The sequence below is a fragment of the Globicephala melas genome, chromosome 20 (assembly GCF_963455315.2).
Source record: "Globicephala melas chromosome 20, mGloMel1.2, whole genome shotgun sequence".
Classification (NCBI taxonomy): Eukaryota; Metazoa; Chordata; class Mammalia; order Artiodactyla; family Delphinidae; genus Globicephala; species Globicephala melas.
In genome coordinates this window covers 2620515-2646116 of record NC_083333.1, presented here as the reverse complement: position 1 = coordinate 2646116, position 25602 = coordinate 2620515, and the positions used below count along the sequence as shown (strand labels likewise).

Sequence of the window (25602 nt, the reverse complement as noted above, 5' to 3'; positions counted from 1 at the left end):
AGTGGTGCTGGGAAAACTGGACACCTACATGTAGAATAATGAAATTAGAACATTCTCTAATACCATATACAAAAATATACTCAAAATGGATTGAAGACCATGGGGCTTCCCTGGTGGCGCAGTGGTTGAGAGTCTGCCTGCCGATGCAGGGGACACGGGTTCGTGCCTTGGTCCGGGAAGATCCCACATGCCATGGAGCGGCCAGACCTGTGAGCCATGGCCGCTGAGCCTGCGCGTCCGGAGCCTGTGCTCCGCAATGGGAGAGGCCACAACAGTGAGAGGCCCGCGTACCGCAAAAAAAAAAGGATTAAAGACCTAAATGTAAGACTGGATACTATAAAACTCCTAATATATGCCCAGGAGTGGGATTGCAGGGTCATATGGTAGCTCTATTTTTAGTTTTTAAAGGAAGCTCCATACTGTTCTCCATAGTGGCTGTACCAATTTACATTCCCAACAACAGTGTAGGAGGGTTCCTTTTTCTCCACACCCTCTCTACCATTTATTATTTGTAGACCTTTTGAAGATGGCCATTCTGACTGGTGTGAGGTGATACCTCATTGTAGATTTGATTTGCATTTCTCTAATAATTAGCACATCTTTTCGTGGGCCTTTTGGCCATCTGTATGTCTTTTTAAAATTATTTAATTTTATTTATTTTTTGGCTGCACTGGATCTTCATTGCTGCACGTGGGCTTTCTCTAGTTGCAGCGAGCAGGGGCTAGTTCGTTGCGGTGTGCGGGCTCCTCATTGCAGTGGCTTCTCTTGTTGCGGAGCACGGGCTCTAGGCCCATGGACTTCAGTAGTTACAGCATGCGGGCTCAGTAGTTGTGGCACACAGGCTCAGCAGTTATGGCTCGCAGGCTCTAGAGCACAGGCTCAGTAGTGTGGTGCATGGGCTTAGCTGCTCCGCGGCATGTGGGAACTTCCTGGACCAGGGCTAGAACCAGTGTCCCCTGCATTGGCAGGCGGATTCTTAACCACTGCACCGCCAGGGAAGTCCCTGTATGTCTTCTTTGGAGAAATGTCTGTTTAGGTCTTCTGCCCATTTTTTGATTGGGTTGTTTCTTTCTTTTTTTTTTTTTTTTGATATTAAGCTCCATGAGCTGTTTGTATACTTCGGAGATTAATTCCTTGTTGGTAGCATCGTTTGCAAATATTTTCTCCCATACTGTAGGTTCTTTCATTTTGTTTATGGTTTCCTTTGCTGTGCAAAAACTTTTAAGTTTAGTTAGACCCCATTTGTTTATTTTTGTTTTTATTTCTATTACTCTAGGAAACAGATCCAAAAAGATATTCCTACGATTTATGTTAAAGAGTGTTCTGCCTATGTTTTCCTCTAGGAGTTTTATAGTATCATCCTGCTCCTGGGCATATATCCAGAGAAAAACATAATTCAGAAAGATACATGTATCCCAGTGTTCACTGCAGCACTATTTACATGGAAGCAACCCAAATGTCCATTGACTGATGAATGGATAAAGAAGATGTGGTACATATATACGATGGAACACTACTTGGCCATAAAAAGAATGAAATAATGCCATTTGCAGCAACATGGATGGACCTAGAGGTTATCATACTAAGTGATGTAAGCCAGACAAAGACAAATATCACGTGATATCACTTATATATGTGGAATCTAAAAAAATCGTATAAATGAACTTAGTTACAAAACTGAAATAGACTTACAGACATAGAAAACGAACTTATGGTTCCCAAAGGGGATAGAGGAATGGGGGGACAGATAAATTAGGAGTTTGGGATTAACATATACACACTACTATATATAAAATAAGTAAACAACAAGGACCTACTGTATAGCACAGAGAACTATACTCAACATCTTGTAATAACCTATAATGGAAAAGAATCTGGAAAATAATATATGATACATAATAAATATATATAATATATAATAAATATACATAATATGTAATAATATATATAACTGAATCACTTTGCTGTACACTTGCAACTAACACAACATTGTAAATTAACTATACTTCAGAAAAAAAGAAAAGGTAGAAATAACCCAAATATCTATCAGCTGATGAAGGGACAAACAAAATGTGGTCTATCCATCCAGTGAAATATTATTCGGCCCTAAAAAGGAATGAAGTAATGACATCTGCTACAACACGGATGAACCTTGAACACATTATGCGAAGTGAAAGAAGTCAGACACAGAAAGCTACATACTGTGTGTAATTCCACTCATATGAGATGTCCAGAACAGGCAAGTCCACAGAGACAGAAAGCAGAGGAGTCAGGGTGTCAGGGTGTTTCCTTTTGGGGTGATGAAAATATTCTGGAGCTAGACAGTGGTGACGGTTGCACAACACTGTGAATGTACTAACTGTGACTAATGGTAAATTTTAAGTTATGGGTATTTTATCATAATTAAAATTTTTTTTTTTTTTTTTTGGCTGCGTCCGGTCTTAGTTGCGGCACGTGGGATCTATCATTGCGGCATGAGGGCTTCTAATTGTGGTGCGCGGGCTCTAGAGCGTGCAGGCTTAGTTGCCCCGCAGCATGTGGGATCTTAGTTCCCTGACCAGGGATCAAACCCACGTCCCCTGCACTGGAAGGCGGATTCTTAACCACCGGACCACCAGGGAAGTCCACGCAATAATCTTTTTAAAATGGGTTGATCTAAAGGAAAAATAAGAACTTGCCCTCAAACCATGTTTTTTCTCCCCATTTTAAGTTCAAACCAAAATGGTTTTAAGGCCAGTGAGGGGTTTCTTGTGCCTATTTTGGAGACAGAGCAGTGGCAGGGCCCGAGCAACACACAGGGAGTGGACACCCCAGGGGGTCCGGTGACATCTCCTGCTGGCGCTTCACACACTGGAAATCTTTACGGAACCAGAGCACCCTCCTTATTTTTTCAAGAAAAGAAAGGAGATTTTATAGCTGCGGGTGACAGCTGCGATGGAGGCTGGCTGGCCGCAAGGGGGAGGGGCTTTCCTCCCCATCTTCTGTTACAGGATTTAATGGCTCAGCAAACTGTGGAATTCGGGGACTTTCATCTTGTTTCATCTGCTCCAAGCTATCATTGCAGGCAAATGGCCTTGATCAAGTTACTTTGCTTCCGTTTCCTCCAGTCCTCTGCTCATCAGAGAAATCCGCGGGTCAATGAAAGACCGGATCCGCGGGCGTGCTGGTGCAGCCGCGCGCATTGAAAAGTCCTGCACAGGGTGGGACATCCCAAGTCTCTCCAGGGGCTGAAGCAGCCCAGAACATGTCCCCTCCTGTACAGACCCCTGGTCGGCAGAAGACTCTTACCCCTGGCAGCTTGGGACTTGAGCCCACCCTCTTTTCTCCATGGCATTCCCTACTGGAGCTCTAACACTTGAAAGGGAACCGGGATGGGAGTGAGGTGAAGTGCAGCGGCCTGGTGCACGGATCCTCTGGGGGAGTGGCCAGCAGTTCCAGAGCCTTCGGCACTAACGCAGCATTCTCTGTGTTTGGTCACAGGATGTGTGTGTGTGGGGAAGCTTGCCTTGCACCAAGCACAGGCAGGTCGTAAACAGATGCTTTTCCCAGGGGTGATACGCGGAGCGAGTGTTTCACGATAAACCCCAGCGTCATCAGGACAGGCGGCCCTCCACCTGGACGCCGCCGGGACACAAGGGCAGGGTCTCCAGCTCTCCCTGAGGACAGTGGCCCGCCCATGTCTGCAGCTGTTCCCCGTGTGTTTCGCTTCCTTCCAGAAGGAAGTCCCTCTGTTCATGTCAAATCACAGAGGGCAGCTCTTTCAAAATCCTCCTTTAGGAAGGGCTACTTCTGTTTTTGTCAGGGTCGAATGGACACTTCGACCACAGTCACTTCTAGAGCGAGTCTAAGAGGCCAGCAATCCGGGGGGGGGGGCGCGTTGCATCTCCGATCTACTGAGTCCTCTCTGGGTTTGTAGCTGGTGAGGGATGGGGTGACACCACTTTTATTTAGAAAATAAAACTCCAGTCACTATATGGTTCTAGGCAGGCAGCACGTTCGTCGCGAGGCCCCCGGCGCAGGCTCCTGGCCCAGTGGGCGGAACCCCCGCCCATCCCCCAACCCTCCTGGCCCTCGGGTCAGGGACCCCCTTCCCCCAGGGCTTTCCTCTCTTGGGCCCCCATCACCCATCCCTCCCCCACCCGCTCTCCTTCTCTTGGCGGGTATTTACCAAGCGCCCACAATGAGGTGGGCTTCGTCCAGAGAGAGTGAACACAAAATGGGTGGGATGCAGGCCCCGACCTCAAGGCACCCGTCAACACTGAGAGGATGGGCAAAGTTTAACAAACACCGAGATACGCACAGGGGCCACCTAAGCGTGGGTGGCCGGTGTAGGCTTCCAGAAGGGGCCATGTCAGACCTCAAGAAGCAGCAGGAATCATGCAGGAGTATGTTTCTGTTTCCTCACTCCCTAAATATTGTTTTACCTTTAGTCCTTTTCATTTTGTACATTCTCCTACAGTGTGTCACCCATGCTGTGGTTTCAATGACAGACAATTACCCAGTGTCCCCTGTCCCAGCAAGAGGTCCAAGCACGTATGTGCAGCCACCGACCAGACAAATCCCCTGAACGTGCCGCAGACGGCCGAGTCTTCCTATGTCCAACACTGAGCTCATCCTCTTGGCCCTTTCCCCAAACTGCTTCCCTCCTCCTGTCAAGCCTGTCCCGGGGAGAGGTGGCATCATCTACCCATCACGGAGACAGAAAGCCTGGATCAGCCTGGATCCCTCCTCTGCCCAGGTCAGGGCACCAAGTTCTATTCATTTCACTTTCTCATTCTCTCTCCACTACCACCATCACTGCCCAGAACCTCAGCCCCTTTTTCCTGGTTCCAGATGTAGCCTCCTAACCCGTTCCTCTGTCTTCGCTTTGCCCGGCACCCTACTTCAAACGTGTCCTACACAGTGTCATCAGAGGCACGAAAAAGATCCTGTCGTCCCCCTGCTGAAACCTCTTCAGTCATTCCCTGGAGCTTTCCAGAACTGCCCGCCTCCCACCCCCACCCCCAGGCTGAGCTGGGTGTTCATCTGTGTCCCCAGTTCTCTCGAAGCTCTGAGCAGGCAATGGTGCTGTGCTGCTTCCAACAGCACGATCGGAGCTGACAAGCTTTCCCGACCGCTTACAAGTGTCTCCGATGTGAATACAACTCCCCAGTGGAGGTTGCAGGAAAGGGGGGGTAAACTCCGGCAGTCAGGAGGAAGGAGGGGATGGGAGGCCAGCAGATGCCGAGCCCAGGACGTGCAGGCCACTGCGAGGGCACCAGGCCTGAGGTCAGCATGAGGCTGCCCGGCCTAGGAAAGCCCACCAGGAGTCTGCCTCCCAGCCTGGCAGAAGGGCACGGAACCATGGCGTGAGGAGATACACACACACAAAGGTTTTTCAGTAAAAACCGGAAACCTCAAGCTTTCTTGACCTCTTGAAAAGCAGATCCGCTGCAGGTCACCAAAGGCAGAGCAAACCTGAAGAACACCCAGAGCGAGAAGAGACATTGCTTGCAAAGGAATAACAGGCTTTCTCATCAAATATGAGGGGGGAAAATGAAAACACAGACTCATCAAAGGGTTTAAGGAAAATAACCGTCAACCTAGAATTCTATCCCCAACCCATCACCTGAGTGCGAGTGCCACAGGGAGACTTTCTCAGACAAAACAAGGGTGAACCTGGGGAAGTCGGGCAAGCTCAGCTCTCAGGTGAAGAAGGACCCATCGTCGTCCGTCAGGAAAGACAATGGATCCAGAGGAAAAGAGTGGTGTGGGCGACACGTGGGGAGCAGACAAGCAGGCAGACGTGCAGGTCAATCTAAGTAAGTGTTCACTGTAAACGCAGCAGCAACGAAGATGGCTATTGCGGGGGCGGGGGGGGTTAAACCAACGCTGGACGACATCTTGGAGAAGAACAACATGAGAGATGGGGTGTGGCCCCAGGGAAGCATTTCAAGGTCCCTGTCTCATCTGGGAGGAGGGTAGGGGGGCCGATGAACTTCAGGCTCCACAGACAAGCTGCGGAATGATGGCAATGGACGGTAAATGAGACCGTGAGACGACCGCGTACACGTTCCAGAGAAGTAGAAGGAAGGGAGGGGGAGAAGAAAGTCTGCTTCACTTAATGGAAGGGAGGAAAGGGGAAGAAAAGGAGCAAAGAAACATGAGGACGAGAAAACACAGACTGACATGGATGTGAATCCCTGTTAAAAGGGAGATCTCAGATTGAACTGAGAAATGCAGCTATAAGACTATTTGCAAGAGACCCATCTAGAGCCTAATGACAAAGAAAAGTTAAGGGAACGGAACAAGGTCCATAAGGCAAATGTTAATCACAAGAAAGCTGGCTGGGGAAGAGAACTCGTGAGATAACTGTCTCCTTTATTAAGGAGTCGTTCACCAGGAAGATACACTCCAGAAAATAAAAGTTAAAAACGTGTGTGTGAGATGGCGTGAGCTCTGCAAAGATATAACGACATGTCTGCAAATAGTCAACCATCTTAATATACTTTTCCCCAAAACGTATAGATCTACGGATATTAAAAGAACATAGACTTGAACCCAATTAATAACATAGATTTGAACCCAATTCATAAGCTTGTGTGCTCAACTACGCCCAACAATTAGAGAACACACGTTGTTTTGAAGTACACTTGGAATAGGTAACAGACCCTAAAAGGTGGTTCAATAAATACTTAAGAATTAGCATCTGACTGAAACTATCTTCTCTGACTATAATGCAATACAAATAGAAATCAAATAAAAGGAGAATATAATAATAAGTACCGTATGCTTTTTAAAAATTTTTTTATTTATTTTTGGCTGCATTGGGTCTTCCTTGCTGCACACCGGCTTTCTCTAGTTGTGCGAGCAGGGGCTACTCTTCGTTGCTGTGCACGGGCTACTCAGTGCAGTGGCTTCTCTTGTTGCGGAGCACGGGCTCTAGGCCACGTGGCCTTCAGTAGTTGCAGCACATGGGCTTCAGTAGTTGTGGCGCGCAGGCTCAGTATTTGTGGCATACGGGCTTAGCTGCTCTGCAGCTTGGGGGATCTTCCTAGACCAGGGCTCGAACCCATGTCCCCTGAATTGGCAGGCGGATTCTTAACCACTGCACCACCAGGGAAGTCCTTGTATGCTTTTTTGCAAAGTGCTTTACAAACAGCAACTCATGAAATCCTCATGACAGCACGAAGTAAGTTCCATTTTCAGAAGAGGATATGAAGCCCAACAAGGCTAAGTACCTGCCAAGGTCACACAGTGGAGCCAGATTTGAACCCAGGCACCCGGGCTGGAGTCCAAGTCTTAACCTCTGTGCACGCTGCCACTAAAGTAGTCATAGATATAATCGTTAGCTGAGCTCCCTACTTACTAAGTGCTTCTGAGCAGTTTTCATCCCCTGATCAAGAGCTCCTAGGGCAGCATCTGATACGAATAGGAGTTCCATAACTGTCACAGAAAGAGACGTAATTAAGAAAGCAGTTGGGACTCACTTCGACATCGGACACTAACCAGAAGACCTGAGGGCAATGTCAAGCATCTTCAAAGCAGTGTTGCTGAGAAGTGAGTTGGCGCCATCGGTGAGCAGGGGCTGGGCTTTGGGGAGCAGGTGCCTTCCTGGCACTGTGCTCTGTGCAAGGGTGTGTTGAGGTACAGAGTGTGATTAAGGCAGATGAAGAGGCCCTGGGGATGCTCACTGTTCCAGGGATGCTTTTCGGGAGCCAAAGAACCCTCTGCAAAGTGGATCATTACTCTGCTTGGTAAATCCAAACTCTCACATATTAGGTGCTGCTGCCCCATTGCTAATGAAGTTCTCAGGGAAACAAAAATGTTCGTAGGATGACAAACGTTTGGACTCATGGATTTTTGGAAACATACACTCAAGGTTGAAGAAGTTCCAGGAATTACATCAATGAACGTGTTGTCATTTTTTTTTTTTTTTGAGGTTGAATGGAGATGAGTAGACACTGGTTCCATGCATGTTTCTCAGTAACACCCGGAGTCATATGAACAGATACGCCCCAGGATCACTTAGCCGTCTGCTGGCCATGGCTGGTGCTACTTAGCAGCGCGTCTTGTGTAGCTGTAAAAGGGGTCTTGGATTGGGGGAGGGGAGCTTGACAATCATCATCTCCCACTGATGGAGAATTTTCCACACACTAGGCGCCGTATTAAACATTTTACATGTATCATCTCATTTAATCCTTGCTGACACCTTGCGAGGCACTGTCATGATGCCCACGCCATAGATGAGGGCACAGAAGCTTAGCAAGGTCGAGGAGTTCTACACGGCTGCAAAGTGGTGTCTGTTTCTTGAGTGACACATTGAAGCCCCCTTCCATTTGTTTATTTATTTAGGTTTATTTTTTTGCCCCACTGCATTTAGACCTCAGATGAACGGACGTGTCTAGCTGTAGCGTGGGGCAATACCTCTGCTGCGTGCAATTCTTTAATACTTGGTGCTTACGAGTCAGGAAATAGCATTTGGAATCTGCTGTCATGGTGTTAAGGTTGGGGCATCCTGACCCACAGCCATGACCCCCACTGTCACCACTTGTCGTTCGCTTCCTGGGCATTTATGACATTTTACATTGGTGTTTCCAGGCCTGGTTGATTCCAGGCTGTCAAAGAAGGGGTGCTCTCCTGGTGCTTGGAGAATTCAGGTACTTTTTTAAACTATTCCCCGGCACACTGGCATCTTGACTTTCCAGCTGGAGTCCCTGAGGAGGCCTGTAGCTCTCTGGAGGCTCCTGGCTTCTGGTTTTGTCAACCAGAAGGTTCCTATTCTTCGTGCGTCGGGGGCCCTCCCCTGGCAAGGCGGACCCGGGCCTGGCCTCTGTGTGCTGGACGTGGCCGGGCTGAGCCCATCCTGAGAGGCCCAGTGACTGCTGCTCGGCCCTTGGATTTGCTTCCCTTCCACCAACATCAGAGACCAAGGCAGTGAGGACGCTCCACTTTGCTTTATATATTTGGAATCTGGACTCTCTACAGGCTGCATTCCTCGGTCCCTCCCAAAATGTCCAAATTGATGCTTTATGCTGGGGATAATGAAACCTTTCAAAACTGAACTAAAAGAACAAACCCACCGCTCCCTCTGATATGAGGAAAGAACAGAAAACAGAAGCAACAAAACAAAACACCACCAAACCAAACCTCTACCACAAAACAAATGGGATGGCAGCTGTGGACAGAGCGGCATCACAGGCAGGGGTGGTGTCCCCTCAGGGCGCTGCCCCGTCACCTCCAACAAGAGGGTGTCGGCTCTGGAGCCTGAGCTCAGGTCCTCTGCGTCCATCCCACCCTCCATGACCTCCTCTCTCTTCCCACCTCTCCCTTCTTTCTCTGTCTCCCTTCAACTTCTCATCTCAGTGATTTGCTCTATTGTCTTTGGGGCTTTATTTTATCAAAAAATATCTGTTTGAGAGATTTATTTTCCTCTTTGCTGTGTTAAGCTTTTTTTTTTTCTTTTTTTCCATCTTGGCTGTTTCCTGCTTACGTTTCTGCTCCTCCTGTCCTGATACTTCTGCTAACAGTACCTCCAAAGTTAGCTCCGTCTGTGAACATTGGTGTTTATTTTCTATTCACATCATTAATGAAGGTGCTAAATAAGCCTGGATTGAACACAAACCAGGACCCACGTCTTCCTTTGAACAGATGATTTTTAGTGGTTTGTTGGAATACCATTCTGTATCTACCTGTTCTATTCACCATCATCAAAGAGCATCTGAGCTTCTATGTGTGTGGGGCTGTGGCCCACTGCACAGGGGAGTTTGCAGGACCCCAGTCTCTGCCATCCGAGAACTGGGCATTTCAGGCGGTTTGCAGCTACACACACACACGGGACATATACACTGAAAAGAGAGTCATGAAAGAATGCTTAAATAAGATTAATGATGGTACTTTTGAACAGGGTTGGGAACGAAGAAGAAGTCTTGCCATGAGCTCAGGAATTCCTCGGCATTATCTTGAAACATGTCCTACATCAAATATCTGAGTCTAAGGCTCTGGGATAGAAGATAGATAATAAAACAGACTCCGTTCTCAAGAAGCTCAGAGACTGGGGAGGGAGGCCGACTTGCTGACAAATAGCTACTATGTAAGGCGTGAAAGCTGGCACCATTAAAGGGCTGCAGGGTGCGCTCAGGAAGCACAGGTGGGGGGAGTGAAGGATTCTGCCTGCTTGCTGGGTGCAGCCCCTTGGGCCATGGAGCTTGAGGCTTTGAAATGCAGATGCATCATGGGAATAAACTGGGCTCTCAGCACCCCGGTCCGGAATGTGACCTGATCTCTCTTCCTCACGCTGCTCCCCACCCACGTGGAGGAAGCCAGAGCCGCGGGGCAGGGTGCTGAATCCCCGGGGAACGGCACACCCTCCGCCTAGCGGCCTCGCCCAGCTTGGCCGGCATCTCTCCTCCCTCCAGCGAGGTCCCTCAAGCTCTAGTTGCCCTTCCTCCCTGCAGCCTACCTGGGCCTCCCCAGCCCAGATCTCCAAAACCCAAAGACAGGAGGTGACAAACTGCCCCTTGGAGGGTGAAGAGGACTTGGACGAACAGAGATGACCTTCTTGAAGCCTAAAAGTGAAATTTAGAGAACATGCAGGGAACGGCAAGCGTGGGGCTGTAGTTCAGGATGCAACTGTGTCTGGAGACTGTGGTGGGAGAGAGGCTGGGGTAGATAACAGGCGAGGAGTTTAGGCTTAACTCTGCAAGCAATGGGGACTCCCTTAAGGATTCTTGAGTGGAGAAGAGAGATAATACTTTGTTTTTATCCGTGCACTTACCGCTATCTGAAACTGACCTATTTGATCCTTGGCTTCTTCACTGTCTGTCTTCCTATGGCTCCCACCCCCTTCCTAAAGGGAAGCTCCACAGGAATGGGACCTCCTCCTTATCGCTGTGCCTAAGAGTGTCTGGCATAAAGTAGGTGCTTATTTAATAAACGAGCGAATACATGAAATTGATAGGAAACAGGTGGTGTGGAGGATAGACTGATGGGGGCATTTAAAAGCAGGCAGACCAGGTAGGAAACTAAATCAGGGAAGAAAGGGCTGTGGTTGTTAACAGGGCAGACACAGGTCAAGTTTGAGAGATGCTTCAGAGCAAGAATTTGGTGACCACTGAACGTAGATGGTAAAAGGTAGCGTCTTCCACATCTCTAGGTTGTCAGCGTGGGTGATGGAGAAGGAAACAGAGTGAGTTTGGTTTTGGACAATGTTGAGTTTCACTTCCTCTGGAAATGATCCAAAGGGTTTCGCTACCTGTTATGAGGACTCACTGGGGAACATATACCTCATTGTTCTCCCTCCCTTAAAGGACTGTGTGATCCAGTGGGGAGATCATATATCAAAATTGTTTCCCAAACCTATTTTGTAAGCAAATTCTGCTATAAAGTAAGTATTTACAATATTATCCTGATTCCGTGCTATATTAAGCAAATAAGCCTCCAATTTGACAATTCAGTGTTAAAATGGCAAGTGAGCAGCCCGGGTACCATTCTCATGCACCCTAAACTCCTTAACGTTTCTCACTTTTTATTCAACGGTCTTCTTCTTTTTTTTTTTTGGCCATGCCCCACGGCATGTGGGATCTTAGTTCCCTGAGCAGGGTTTGAACCTGAGCCCCCTGCAGTAGAAGCGCAGAGTCTTAACCACTAGACCACCAGGGAAGTCTCAATGGTCTTTTTTTTATATACAAATTTATTTATTTATTTATTTTCGGCTGCCTTGGGTCTTCGTTGCTGCGCGCGGGCTTCTCATCGCGGTGGCTTCTGTTGTTGCAGAGCACGGGCTCTAGGGCGCACGGGCTTCAGTAGTTGTGGCACGCGGGCTCAGCAGTTGTGGCTCACGGGCTCTAGAGCGCAGGCTCAGTAGTTGTGGCGCACGGGCTTAGTTGCTCCGCGGCATGTGGGATCTTCCCAGACCAGGGCTCGAACCCGTGTCCCCTGCATTGGCAGGCGGATTCTTAGCCACTGCGCCACCAGGGAAGCCCATCAATGGTCTACTTGTTGATACTTTTCCCACCATTCTTTCCAGCAATTTTTATCTGAAAATGTCCAAACTTTAAAAGCAGTATTCCTAGGAGCAATAGTGCAAATTATAAAGGCGGGGGGCTGGGGAGGAAAAGAAAGGCCTAATTCTTGCTCTGCAAATAAAAGGTCACATTCTCTAGAATTGTGGTGACCTATAGGAAACCGGAAACTGGTCACTGTCCAACAACAATCAGCACATTATGGTTTACTGAACAGTTAGTTCAAGTTCCCATGTAGGGGCGGTTTGCACATCCAACTGCTTGCTGAGCCTGGAAAAAGTGATTTCTCGTGGATACTAACCAGTCCTTTGGAACTCTGGCTATAACACACCCGGGAGTCAGACACTGCAGCTGGCAGCGGCAGCAGGGAGGAGACGGGGACTGGGACTTCCAGGTTCTGTGTATTTCTAGGAATGTTGCTTAATCGAGACAGGAGACAATGGGGCCTGGTGGAGAGAACAGGCCTTTGGAATCAGCCAGTCTAGGGTGTGAATCCAGCTGTATGGCTCTGGGTGATCACTTACCCTTTGAAGCTTGGTTTCCTGAACTGGGATAATAAACAGTGGTAATGCTTTTCCAAAGGGTTTTGGTGAGAGTTAAAGGACAAAATAGGGCTTCCCTGGTGGCGCAGTGGTTGGGAGTCCGCCTGCCGATGCAGGGGACACGGGTTCATGCCCTGGTCCGGGAAGATCCCACATGCCGCGGAGCGGCTGGGCCCGTGAGCCATGGCCGCTGAGCCTGCGTGTCCGGAGCCTGTGCTCCGCAACGGGAGAGGCCACAACGGTGAGAGGCCCACATACAGCAAAAAAAAAAAAAAAAAAAGGACAAACTATACATGGGCACAGGGGCTAGGGCGATGCCTGGCTCGGAGTAAGTGCCCCTTGAACGTCTGTTAATGGAGCCAAGTGCTTTAAAGAAGGAGATCCTTATGTTTAGAATGTTGGTTAAACAGTTGATACGGGGGCTGAAGGGACCCTTGCCCTTGTGTCTCAAGGCCTCTTCGCTTGACCATGGATAGCCCCTTAAGCAATAACCGTGCCACCTCCTAGGGCCATATTGGTAAAAAGGCTTGTCGATTCCAGAAAGCCCTTTTAACTTGTTCTTGAGTATTTTAAGATCCCATCTATGCTGACAAAAGATGATGTTTTCTTCTCGGGGGGCAGATGACTGCACTTTGCACCTCACTCACACTAAACCTTGCTGCCCATCCAGGCAGCTGTGATCCACGGCGCGGAATAGCTGATTAGGTAGCAAGGAACTGGGGATTTCTGTTCGAAGGGGGAACTCAACAAGGTTAAAATAGAAGCAACTATCTCATGAACCAACCCAGAGCACTGAGATGAAAAGAAACAAATTGCTCACTTTCTACCACCTGTTTGAGAACAGAAGGATTTGCACTCAGTTATGTTAGCTAAAAAATGTACCCCTGACTCACTGTGGTACAGAAGCCTTTACCACACGAATGCTTTTGATGGAAAATCCGCCCCCTGCTCCGATACACCCTTTCATGCTGGTGATGACAGAGGCAACGTAGGCCTTTCCATCAATATGTTCTGCACACTTCTTAGCAGCTCTGCTTTTCTGCATTTGCTATTTTAAGCAAGTACATAATGCATCAATTTTCAGACTCTTACTCAATGCCGCTGCTACAGGACTGAGAACTCAGTAATCTTGTCAGGCAGCGCAGAACAATATTCCAACAGATGAAACATTCCATGCAGCCTTACTTCCCCTTTCCTGGGATGCGGCATCTATTTCTGGCCCTATAATGAGAGAGGAACCAGTGGCGGTGCTCCAGGCCCACTTTCCCCGGGAATCCCACATTACAGAGACCATTCACCATGCTGCTGCTGCTGGGATACACATCAGAGGCCCTGTAGGGGACTTGAGACCACTCGACCGCTATCCATCTTAGTTCTGATTTTAAGTTCCCAGAAACGGGTTGTTTGGATCCAGGCTGGAGCCTGCTGTCTGGGAAAGACAGTGTGGGTTTGCCCAGGCCACGCTGGTGCTTCTCCTGCTTGACCTGAAGGGTTCCTGTTCTCTCCACAATCACTAACTTGATTGAAGAGCCCAAGACCAACATTTATTTCCCTGTCCTCAGCTTCCTAAGAGATTTCAACGTGAAGTGTCCCCATGTGGCTTCTTGCCAAATTTGCCTTGACCTTGCGGAAGACACACTTCTAGTGGAATGTCAATTGCACCTGATACCTTGTTGGGCAATTTGGGCAGAGTTCCCTGCTGTGTGTGTTTACAGCTTTCGTGGCTTCTAATACAGGCTCTATTTACTGCCTGCAGCGTTACCTGGGAGAGAGAGCAGAGCAGTCTGCCTCTATGCCCGTTGGCTCGGAAATGGGTTAGTCACGTTTTCCAGAGATCTACTCTTCATACCTGGCTGCTATAAATGGGCTGGGCCACTCCCACCAAACCCTCCAAGTTCTGCTCATTTTAGCTCACATCAATTAAAAACGGCACAACAAATTAGACTGAGTGAGTGCATAAGTGATGCTATTGAAAAGTGAGTAATTCAATAATAGCTCTGCACCACTGCATTCGGTCTGAAGAACTAATTCATAGCATCGAATGATTCAGCCATCCCTATGGGGACCTTGAATTACTGGCTCAACTTCATCAGCATAAAAACAAATCAAACCAAATACACTCTTCCTCTGGGGCTGGAAGTCAGACACCCTGAGTAATATTTAGGTCACTCCTGCCTGGGCAAGTCTGAAAAATGGTTCGTGCCCTGATTAGACAGTTGCTGATTTTTTTTAAACGACTGTCAAAGGAGGGGACCCTGCAGGCGTTTTAAGGCAAAGAGAGGTTCCGTGAGTAGTGCTGGAACAACCTGAAGTGGGCTGAAGCCAGTCATCTCTTTGTTCAGCCTAGAGTGTATCAGCGTCAGCTTCACAGCTGAAGTTGAATCTCTGGGTTTGGTGAGTTTCTTGCTTCCCCTAACCTCCATTTCTGGGAGCCCTCAGAGCAACACTGTTAACCCTGACTGAGCACCAGAATTGTCAGAGGAGCATCTGCAAAGCAGTGGTCAGTCCTTATTGGACAGACTCTGATCAGCCCGTCTGCATGTGGGCCCTTGGATGTTCGTTAGTGTTTTCTTTTTTTTAAATATATTTTAATTTATTTATTTTTGGCTGTGTTGGGTCTTCGTTTCTGTGCGAGGGCTTTCTCTAGTTGCGGTGAACGGGGGCCACTCTTCATCGTGGTGCGCGGGCCTCTCACTGTCGCGGCCTCTCTTGTTGCGGAGCACAGGCTCCAGACGCGCAGGCTCAGTAGTTGTGGCTCACGGGCCCAGTTGCCCCGCGGCATGTGGGAGCTTCCCGGACCAGGGCTCGAACCCGTGTCCCCTGCATTGGCAGGCGGATTCTTAACTACTGTGCCACCAGGGAAGCCCCTGTTAGTGTTTTAAAGCCCTGGGTAGTATTCCTGTGAGCCCCTGCCGCAGAGCACCAAAGCATCACCTTCCCTGGGAAGGAACAGAAAGAAGGGCTGCCTTGCCTTGCCTTGGGTAAGTGCTCCAGTCAGCTGCTCAGGAACTGGCTTGGCAAATGACAAAGGCAAAATCCCCTTATTTTACAATTTAACTGATTCATCAAGCTTTTTATTCTGATGAGTTTCAGACATATTCTAGTTACACAAGAATTACTTAGAACAACTTTATTGAGGTACTTTGTACAGGAAGGGTGGAGTCTCTGGGGGGCCCCTAAGCTCACAAGAGGACCGTGGAAATGGGCACCCCTGCTCACCCTCTGGACAGCCCCCAGGCCCCATCACTCTGTCAGCACCCTCCTTCTTGTCCACTTCTCTTTATTCAACAGATACATACTAAGTCCTGAATGTGTGCTGGCCCTTGAAGATACAGGGGCATAAAAGACACGCGTTGCTCCTGCCCTCACCAAGCTTATAGTCCGGTGTGGAGACGTACGTAAACGTGAATTACACACTCATCACTGTTTATCACTGTTTATCCCTAATTCTGGGAAGAGCTCTGAACGTAAAAAGTGCAGAATGCTTTGGGATCAGTGCGGGGATGTAGTCTAGTCTCATCTACTCTTGGGGAAAGTGTTCCCTAGAGGCAAGCGCAGTTCCACTTACTGTGTGTGCGTCCGTGCAGGCATTGTTCTGTGTGAATGTAGCCAATACACACATACATATACATGTATACTCACTGGGGGGCAGGGACTCTAAAGCAAAACCCCAGCCTTTAACCACCTTAAAGGCGTACCTTTCATTTCAGATGTAGGAATGACAGTGACGGGCCATGGTATGTTATGGAAGCAAGATGATACTGCAGAGCCACTGACTCCAGACCATGGTAAGTAAGAGTGGGCCAAGGTTGCTGGCTGTTAATCAGTGTTTCATCATTTAAATACTAGGTGTAGCCTTCGGAACATGGAAGAAGTCATTCCAAAACAGAGTGTTAAACCAAATACCTAACTATGTGTTGGATACCGTTGGTGTCTAGAAAATGCCTTTTATTTTTAAAATCTAATGAGACCATGGTGTGTCCTTTTTACAGACACTCCAATAGAGTGGCACAAATCTGTTTTCTTTTTGCTTTTTTTTTTTCCCTCGAAGATGAGGGCATCAGCTAGACCATGAGCTAATCTGACATTTTAAGCCAGTGCCATTAGAGCTGCTATGCTGCCCCAGGACAAAGATGGATGACACAAGGGTTACGGGTTGGGGGTCATTACTATGGTCTCAGTGCTCTTCATTACCAGCTTAGGTGGATGCTAATAGCAGTACAGGACACTACCCCCCCCGCCCCCCGCCCCCAATCAGGAGTTCAGGCCTTGGAAGCCCTGGTAATTCTGCTCTGGGGGCAGCGAACCCCATCTAGGTGAGGAACTGCTATAGCTGCTGTGTTCTCTCCGAGGCCAGACGAGGCATGTGCATTTCCATGACTGTCACCTCCAGTCACTCTGGGGAGCGGCGGGGGGCAACGAGCGGCCACGGGGGGCCTCGGCCGGTCCTCTCACGCTAGGGTGACCACGGCGGGCCGGGGTCGGAGAGGCAGACCATGTGCCTTAGGGCAGACGTCCAGGTGCGGGAAGAACAATACTTCCTGTTTTCTTAATCCTCTTTTTAAAAGACTGGTTTCAAGTGAGGCATTAAGGTCCCCAAGAATAACAAACGGGCCCCGGGCCTGTCTATGCCTCCGGATGAGGGGAGCGGGCTGCTTGATCTGGCACCTGCGGCGGAGCGGAGGCCAGGGGTCCAGGACCTGCGGCAGCTCGGGAAGGGCTGGTGCCGGGGAGCGTGGGGGCGGGGCAGCAAAGGAGAGGGAGTCCGGGAGGGGAGGGAGGATGGAAGAGGGGGAGAAGGGGGATGAAAAAGGAAAGAGAGAGGGAAAGAGGGAGAGGGAGGAGGCGGGGAGCGAGTAAGACAAAGCGAATCTGCACCGCCCGGGTGGGCTGCCGCGGGGGAGGCGGCGCCGGGCCCAGGCAGCGGCTTTTAGCTCTGCCGCTCCCGCGGTCGCCATGGCAACGCGGGCATTAGCGATTCCATCTGACATTAAAATGCCGCCGCCGCCGCCGGCCCGGAGCTGGGGTGCTTCGGCCGGCGGGTGGAAAATGTGCGCTCACACACACGCATGCCCACCGAGGGGCCGGGCGGCGGAGGCCCCTTTTAGGCTGTAGTTTTATGCATCATTTATCGTGCACCCGCTTCCAATCCGCCCTCCCTCCTTCCGGCTGTTTTTGTTTGTTTGTCTTTCTAGAGAAGGTGATAATTGGGGGCTTAGATCATCTGCTGGCATATTGATGAGCTCACTGGGTTGCTAAAAGGGAATGGGGATATGGATTTGGGTTAGCTAAGGGTATGTGACTGGTTTAAGACAAAAACATCAAGAAACGGACTATCTGGACAAATAGGCTTGCTTTCTCTCTTTCTTTCCTTCCTTCCTTCCTCCCTTTTTTTTTTTTTTTAAAAAAAAAACAGGGCTGTGAATTAGCCAGAAATAGTTAAAAGGAAAGGGAGGAGAAAGGGCTAGCCTGCAGACATGTGAAATAGGATTAGCGGAAACCCTAAAGACCAAGGCCCACGGGAACCGTCCTGCAGCAGTTTGCCACACGTGACAATTTTCCTGCTCAGATGCCTGCTCCAGAAAAAGAAAATCAATCTGTGTGCCTTTTTTTGGGGGGGGGTACTTGAAGCCCCACCCCATGGTATTCTCTCTCAAACTGTATTTCAGCACAAACAGGGAAAAGCTCATGAAACTGTACTCTGAGGGCAGAAACTGGCCTTAATCATCGCTGCAACTGCTGAGCCCATGATGGGACTTGCCACATCCCAGGCAAGGGCGATGGCTGGCTTCGGCGCACAAGTGAAATCTGCAGAGAGGACTTCCGGAGACCAGCCTCCAGAGTGTAAGAGGGACTGGGCCCAGAAACATCCTGGGAGCACGATGCCTTAAGGCCTCGCCGTGAAGGCAAACAAAGACCAACGGGTGTGTCCGGGAAGTTTCTGAAAACTCAGCAGAGCGTGGGCAGGAACATATGCCTTCTTATCCACCAGGTGAAGTCCCCCCTGTATGACACATCTCGCCTGGGTCTGGAGCATCATACTTGGTAAGAAAATAAAGAGGGATGTTGATGAATAACAGCCTTGCTGACAGGGCAGTGTGGGCTGGCGGGGGCTGGCTCCCAACTGCTCTGCGAGCTGTGGGATTCGCAGGAACGAGAGGGCGCAGTCTCCGACTGAACGGAGGGCCCTTTCCTGACCCATACAACTGGGTCTCTCTTTCTGGACAGGCGCTGTGTCTACTCCAAGAGTCCTAAGTAGTTGGGGACCATCTGGGAAGCCGCGCTGGCATCCCAGGGTATGGGAGGAGTCTTCTCATCCAGCCCCTGCCACAGCCAGTGACAGAAAAACCATGAATAAGAATGAGAAATGCAAACTGCCATTACTCTTGCGTCCCAGAATTCTGACCTGACCATAGTCAAAGATGACTGGCAAAGCTCATCTTCCCAGCAGCTGGAGAATAAACAGCGAATGGAAGGGCTAAGATGCTGAGAACACAGGGCAGGGAATGAGCCCCCTCTGCTCAGCAAGGCCTACAGATAACACACTGTCTTTTAAAGGACTGACCGAAGAGACCAAACCTCCATTCTGGAAGCTGAGAATTCTAGAACTCGGCCTTGAGAGAGGCTCTAACCTTGAGGGGCTGCTTTAAGCAGGGAAACATCTAGAACATTCTGGCCAGCAGGCTATTTATTCCCTCTGGACCTCTCCCTTAGGGACAGATGGGCGTGCCTCCCCCTAGTGTCACTGCGTCCTGACGGTGACGTTCTCCCAAACCATGACAAACAACCTACTCCTTGGAAACGCACCGAAAATAGGGAGGAGATGGCTCAGGCGACGCACGCTGTTTCTACAGCCTAAGAGGAGTATTCTGCTGGTGGACGGCGGAGCAGGCTCCCTTTAGGGGCTGACTTGGTGTGACGAAGGCCCACAGATTCCCACACAGTCATCAACAAACTGGAAAGAACTCTGAGGCAGTTAAAGGAAGAGGAATTTTCACAGCCTCATGTAAGTTCCTCCTTTGCTTGGTAGCCTGTGCTTTGAGGAATATTAAATATTAAATAGATACCAGTGAGGGGCTTCCCTGGTGGCGCAGTGGTTGGGAGTCCGCCTGCCCATGCAGGGGACATGGGTTCGTGCCCCGGTCCGGGAAGATCCCACATGGCGCGGAGCGGCTGGGCCCGTGAGCCATGGCCGCTGAGCCTGTGCGTCCGGAGCCTGTGCTCCGCAATGGGAGAGGCCACAACAGTGAGAGGCCCGCGTACTGCTAAAAAAAAAAAAAAAAAAAAAAAAAAAATAGATACCAGTGAAATGAATGCCCAATAATTTCAGATGAGCTGGGAAAACCTTAATTGGCTGAGACGCGGCTGGCGGTTGCTTCTTAGTCCGTGGCATCCTAACCAGCCAACCAGAATTAAGTAAACTGTTTCTCCGGACTATTTCAAACATACATGTCTAATGAAATGGACATATTCTTCAGGAGCAAATGATTTTTTGTTCTGTAGTTACAAGAAAAACTAAAAATGACAAAGTTATCATATAAATTCTCTTCCTGGGGTATCCTCCCACTTGCCGTGCTGACTCCCATCTCACCATGGGAGGCCTGGTGTTCTCTCCTAATCATGAAAGCACTGGATTCAGGGTTAGGAAGCCTTTGGAGCAAAAGTAGGTCCTCCACTGGTGGTCAGAATGAAAGAATTCTGCCCCAAACCACCATAATTTCTTGAAGGCCTTCTTAATTTTTAGATGTTTCTTAAGATGAGATAAAGACTCCCCTGCTGGCACAGTGGTTAAGAATCCACCTGCCGATGCAGGAGACACAGGTTCAAGCCCTGGTCCGGGAAGATCCCACATGCCGCGGAGCAACTAAGCCCGTGCGCCACAACTACTGAGCCCACGTGCCACAACTACTGAAGCCCGCGCGCCTAGGGCCCGTACTCCGTAACAAGGGAAGCCACCGCAATGAGAAGCCCGCGCTCCGCAACGGAGAGTAGCCCCCGCTCGCCACAACTAGAGGATCCCCGTGTGCAGCAACGGAGACCCAATGCAGCCAAAAAAGACGAGATAAAGTATATGCTTGGAGGGGATGCTGAGTGAGCACATTAGGAAGATGAGACATACTGTTTCCTTAACAGACAGCAAAGTCCTGAGGGAACGGGATACAGAACAAGTACCACGTGATGCTCAGATGAGGCACGACAGGAGGATGGGATGACCTGGTACAAAGAGGACTCTGGGATATGAAGCCGAAGGGCAGTACAAGGACACTAATGATGGGGACCAAGGAAAAACCAGAGCAGAGGCAGAGAGGTCCCAAAGCCAAGGCTGATTTACCCTACACTTTTGAGGATGGCCAGTGTTCCACTCGCTACCTCACACTGCTTGTCCATCCCCTTACTATCCGTGTCCCCAAGCTTCTTGACAAGGGTGTGCTCTCACACCACGTCCCCTGCCTGCCTGCCTGCCATGTATAAGACGGAAGACCAGAAGCGCAGAGGACGGAGGGCCTGAGGGCTTGCTAGTGGCCAGGACGAGAAAGAAGGAAGGAAGAAAGATGAGGGGATGGGAGGACAAGAGGGGTAGGAGGAAAGAGAAAAGGGGGTATTCAGCATAGGAGTGGACCTTCGTTACAATCCTACAGCTTCATTTTCCAGAGAAGGAACCAGGCCCAAAGAGGCTGTGAACTGGGCCAGATCACTTAGGTAGGTAGCGACAGAAGTGAAACTCTCACCCAGACCTCAAATTTCCAACTCAGCGTCCATTCATCTAGTTTATAAGAGGAAAGGAAAGGGTAGAAGTAACAAATATCACCAATAATGAAAGCGCAAAATGCAAATGAAAAACAGAAAAACTCTTCACAGGAAATTGAGAAGATTCTAAAAGTCAGTCTATTTAGTCTTTATGACAAAATAATAGAACCCGAGGCAGTGAACTAAAGAAAGCATCCTGAGTCTGGTCGGAGCAAACCCTGACTTCTCCACTGACAGGCAGTGTGACCGGGGGCAAATTTCTAAACCTGTCCAGGCCTCAGTTTCCTTAATCATGAAATAGGGATAACGGTAGTATCACCCTTCACACACATTTTGTGAAGATCAAAAAATCGTGATCCGTGGCAAAGAGCTTTCGCAGCAGTGTCTGGAGTATAAACACTTAATAAGCCTTTGTGGTTACTATTATGATGATTACTACAGAGCTACTACAACCAGGGACAAATTCGTTTTTCTTACTAGAAAAATGCAGTAAGAAATATTCATTGGTAGTTTCTCTGTATGGGCAAAGCGCATCTATTTTCTTTGGGGCTAAATGAGTTTATCTTTCTGAGTTTCCCACAATATAAAAAGCATCCTTTTGCTTTTGTCCTTGGTGAAGCGTGCTTCCTTCTGATGTCACCTTACTCTTTCTTCCACTGCAGAGAAAGTCCCAGTCTCAGTTTCACAACTAAATGAAAGGTTGCTTCTTAGCAGAGTGGCACAAGTTCTCACCACGCTACCAGGGCCGAGGTGTAGGATGGAAACAAGGAGGCGGTGACATTTCTACATTTCATTACTCTTGTTTTCCGTAGGACGTCAACTGGACTTGGATTAGAGCTGAGATTAGGAATCCTCAGTCGGAAAGAGTTCACGTGGCACCATACATTTTTCACCGTCTGTAAAATGGGTACCACAACGTTGAACCAATTGGTATGAAAGGGGAACAGCAGGCTCCTGGGTTCCAGCAGTGTTATTTCTTCGACCTCTCAGGTGATAATCCTCTGACCACTGACCCAGTGGCTCAAAGACATACCTCCCCTCTCTCCTTCCCCTTCCCCATCCTCATACCCATGTGGATTTCTTGGGCTATCTCATTTAGAGACCTGACTCCTGAAGGGTTTTACATTCCTGGTTATTTTTAGCCTCATTTAGTCAAAGTCTTCAAACACGGTCACCACATGGCATGCAGCTGTGGAAAGCACCTGCTGTGGTTTGAGTTCCAGTCAGCATTACTTGACATTTCTTATCAGGTGATTTCTAAAATTCCCTTTTTTTCAGGTGATCCCAAGAACTTTTTCCCCCTGGTGTCTTAGGTGTGACACCTGAGCTGGGCATCCGGTAAGCTGCCCCAGATTAGGGATGAGTCCAGAACCCTGCTAGAAAGGAAGATGTATTTCAGCTTCTGGGACTCAAATTTCTCTGCCCCAGAACTGTCAGGTCTGGGACGAGAGACACTGCGGTGGGCTCTGGTTCTGACAGCTTCCTTAAGGCCCTCCCTCTAAGCTTTCCAATTTCAGAAAGGGGGCCACTGTCTCCTGGGGTCTCAGGAAGAAAGCAGAGAGGATGAATGAAGCAGCTGGCAGGCCTGCGGGGAGCCTACCTTCAGCGACAACAGCTAAAATGTACAAGAGGCTGGGTTACTCAGCTGGAGGGAGAGCTGGGCTGGACCGCATGCTTCCTCCCGCTTCTCACCATCTTTTCTCCCCCTGAGACACTTACCTCCCCATCTCTCTGGGTCATGCAGCTGTTAGTCTATTGGTTTCACCCACATACACCCATCTGCCTGGAAGGCTCTTGGTCCATTTTCCAGACCAACTTCTATTTGTCATTTGATTCTCAACATCAGCATCACTTTTGGGAGCCTTTTCTGATCCTTCAAGACAGGGCTGTCTCTTCAATGGACTTATTAACACACTGGATTGTAATCGCCTGTTTACTTATCCAGTACGCCCTCCCCACAAGTAGATTGTAAACTCCTGGGCAGGGTTGGGGTCTGGTCCTCTGTTGTCTCTCCACTTCCTAGCCCAGTGTCTGGCCCAGCACATAGTAGGTGGTCTGTAAGTATTTGATGAATAACGTTCCAGACTCACCAAGAACTCCCTCTCTTTTTCCCTCCCTCCTATACATTTTTTCAGACCGTATCCAGCTCTGCTCCTCAAATCAATTCTCTAAGCCTCTATTTCATCACTGTATCGATTCAGATCACGTCCTTTGTTAATTCTGGGTTTGAAAAAAGTCTTCAATTGTGCCTATAGGTATGAAAAGGTTACGCTGTAGACACCTGGATAATATCCGTGTCTAAGAGAAATACATCAAGGAAAAGTGGAAACCAGGGCTGGATAATTGGAAGGAGCTAGAGACTTTTCCTCTGTCTCCTGGTCATTCTCCTGCATGAAGCCTTTGTTTTTTGTGGCCTGGTAAGTCTGGACCCCTATTTTCAAGGCATAGTTCTTCTTTTTTTTTTGGCTGTGTTGGGTCTTGGCGAGCGGGGGCTACTCTTTGTTGCAGTGCGCGGGCTTCTCATTGCGGTGGCTTCTCGTTGCGGAGCACGGGCTCTAGGCACGCGGGCTTCAGTAGTTGTGGCTCGCAGGCTCAGTAGTTGTGACTCACGGGCTTAGTTGCTCCGCGGCCCGTGGGATCTTCCTGGACCAGGGCTCGAACCCGTGTCCCCTGCATTGGCAGGAGGAGTCTTAACCACTGCACCAGCAGGGAAGCCCCAGGCACAGTTCTTCTTGATGAGGAGATAGCAGAGGTTTCCAACCAAGAAAAATCTTCCATTGACCACCCGGAACTGTTTTCCATTTCCTTTCGAGAGAATTCTTACAGTGGAGAGGAAGTGTTCTGTCACATATGGGCCCCACGAAGTCCCTTCTTCTCCCCACCCCTAACTTTCTGCTCCCGGCAGATAGGAGCTGATGCCAGGGCCCGCAATTATCAGCAGTGCCATACAGCACCACCGCTGGTCTCTCCACGATGACTTTTCATAGGACTGTTTTTCACCTTTTCACAATGGGTGTCTTTCCCCAGCCCTCACCGTCAAGTGGTATCTTTATGCAGCAGTATACATGGTGTTTATGATGACAGCACATGCCTCTTATAACTGTAACAGTATTTGGCATGGGATTCAACTTTTTGCCTGAAAAAAGGTCACAGGAACAAGACCTCCATCCAAACGCAGGGCTTCAGAATGACACTAGTGGCATCTGAAGCCGTGTCTGGTGCCTCCAGATCCACCCTGTATGCTGGTGAGATAACTAGCTGGTGGGGGCCCACCACAGCAGGGGGAGGCCCGCGTGGCTATCCGAGGGGTGTGGGCAAGATGAGTGGTGACTGGGTGTCTAGTCTGTTGAGATACTGCCAGGCACCGTGGGCCAGGGTCCAAGGATCTGCTTCCTGCCCTTGCTGGCTTGACACTCTAGAGATGCCCTGTCAGACAGGCAGAGGCAAGATGTTCCCCGCACGAGTCAAAGCTAAGCAAACGCAAAACAACTTGATTCTCATGGTAACAAAACTGGCCTGTTTGGGGTCTACCCAGTGTAAGGCTTGTGCCCGTCCTGGCCCACCAGGTTTGGGGGAAGAGGGTGTCCTGACTGGAGGACACGTTTAACGTCCTCTGCCCTCTGGAGGGCTGGCTGCGAGACACCCAGGACCCCGCGGCTTCTGCAGATGGCAGAAAGTACACAGATAACAAGCACAAGGGCAGTGCAGGGAAGCTGGTCTCCTCAGATTCAGGAAGTCAAGAGGGAGGGGAGCTAACCCTTCCATAGAACTTGGGGGTATGTGCGTGGGAATTATGGGGATGGGCAGAGGGTGGGCTGAAGAACAGCCCCGCAAAAGATATCCACATCCTGACCCCTGGGACCTGTGATTGTAACATTATATTGCAAAAAAGGACATTGCAGATGTGATTACATAAGGATCCTGAGACAGGGAGAGTATCCTGAATTATCCAGGTGGATGCTAAGGGCAATCACAGGTGTCCTTATAAGAGGGAGGCAGAGGGAGACTTGACACGGACAGGAGAGAAAGATCAGTGAGGCAGAGACTGGAAGGATGTGGCCACGGGCCGAGGGGTGCCGGCTGCCCCAGAAGCTGGAGGAGGCAAGGAGCAGATTCTCCTTAGGGCCTCTGGAAGGAGCACAGTCCTGCTAACCCCTTGCCTTTAGGCCAGAATCAAATCAGCGATACTGATTTTGACTGCTTTCGGCCTACTGACCTGCGGTACTGTGAGAAAACAGGTTTCTGTTGTTTAAGCCAGGGGTCCCCAACCCCCAGGCCGCAGGCAGGTGCTGCTCTGCGGCCTGTTAGGA

At 49.4% G+C, this 25602-nt stretch overlaps 1 protein-coding gene and 1 non-coding gene across 3 annotated transcripts in view; both read right to left on the bottom strand.

Moving 5' to 3' along the window:
- MYO1D (myosin ID) overlaps window positions 1-25602 on the bottom strand; it is a 350887-nt gene that overhangs the window by 5528 nt on the left and 319757 nt on the right. The gene's annotated exons all lie outside the window — the stretch shown is intronic.
- On the bottom strand, window positions 11568-11640 carry TRNAR-UCU (transfer RNA arginine (anticodon UCU)). The gene has a single exon. It is a non-coding gene; the product is annotated as a tRNA-Arg (tRNA).